Raw genomic sequence first — 793 nt, forward strand, 5'->3', positions numbered from 1 at the left:
TGACCCTAGGTGATCTGCCCACCTTGGCTTCCCAGAGTGCTGGGATTACAGGAGTGAGCCACAGTGCCCAGCTGAGAAATGCAAATTAATACCACAAGGAGATACCATCTCACACCATTTAGAATGACTATTAATAAAAATTTAAAAATAACAGATGTTGGTGAGGATACAGAGAAAAAGGAACACTTATACACTGTTGGTGGGAATGTAAATTAGTTCAACCCCTATGGAAAACAATATGAAGATTTCTCAAAGAACTAAAAATAGAGCAATCTACTATACAACCCAGCATTCCCATTATTGAGTATCTATCTAAAGGAAAATAAATTGTTCTATCAAAAAGACACCTGCAGATCCTTTTGTAGTTCATGAGCGTGATGATTGGGTGTTCATGCACAGGTATGAGATGTGCCATCCACTGAACCTTATTAAGACATCAGCACATTATGACCTGAAGAAGAAGAAAAAAAGGCACTTACACTCATATATTTATCACAGCACTATTCACAATAACAAGGAATCAACCTATGTGTCCATCAATGGTGTACTGGATAAAGAAAATGTGATACATGCACACCATGGAATACTACATACCCATAAACAAAATCACATCCTTTGCAGCAACATGAATGGAGCTGGATACAATAATCCTAAGTGAATTAATGCATAAACAGAAAATCAAATGCTGCATATTCTCACTTATAAGTCAGAACTAAAGAATGGGTTCTCAAAAAAATAAAGATAGAAGCAACAGAAACTGGAGACTCCAAAAAGGGTGAGAGAATGAGGGAGC

The 793-nt window shown here is 37.1% G+C and overlaps 1 non-coding gene across 1 annotated transcript; it reads left to right on the top strand.

Moving 5' to 3' along the window:
* The first annotated feature begins 353 nt into the window (after nt 1–353).
* LOC116565090 lies at nt 354–457 on the top strand. The gene has a single exon (XR_004275249.1). It is a non-coding gene; the product is annotated as a small nucleolar RNA U13 (small nucleolar RNA).
* The last annotated feature ends 336 nt before the right edge of the window (nt 458–793 follow it).

This window comes from Sapajus apella, unplaced genomic scaffold, assembly GCF_009761245.1.
Source record: "Sapajus apella isolate SASKATOON/1434 unplaced genomic scaffold, GSC_monkey_1.0 scaffold38, whole genome shotgun sequence".
Taxonomy (NCBI): domain Eukaryota; kingdom Metazoa; phylum Chordata; class Mammalia; order Primates; family Cebidae; genus Sapajus; species Sapajus apella.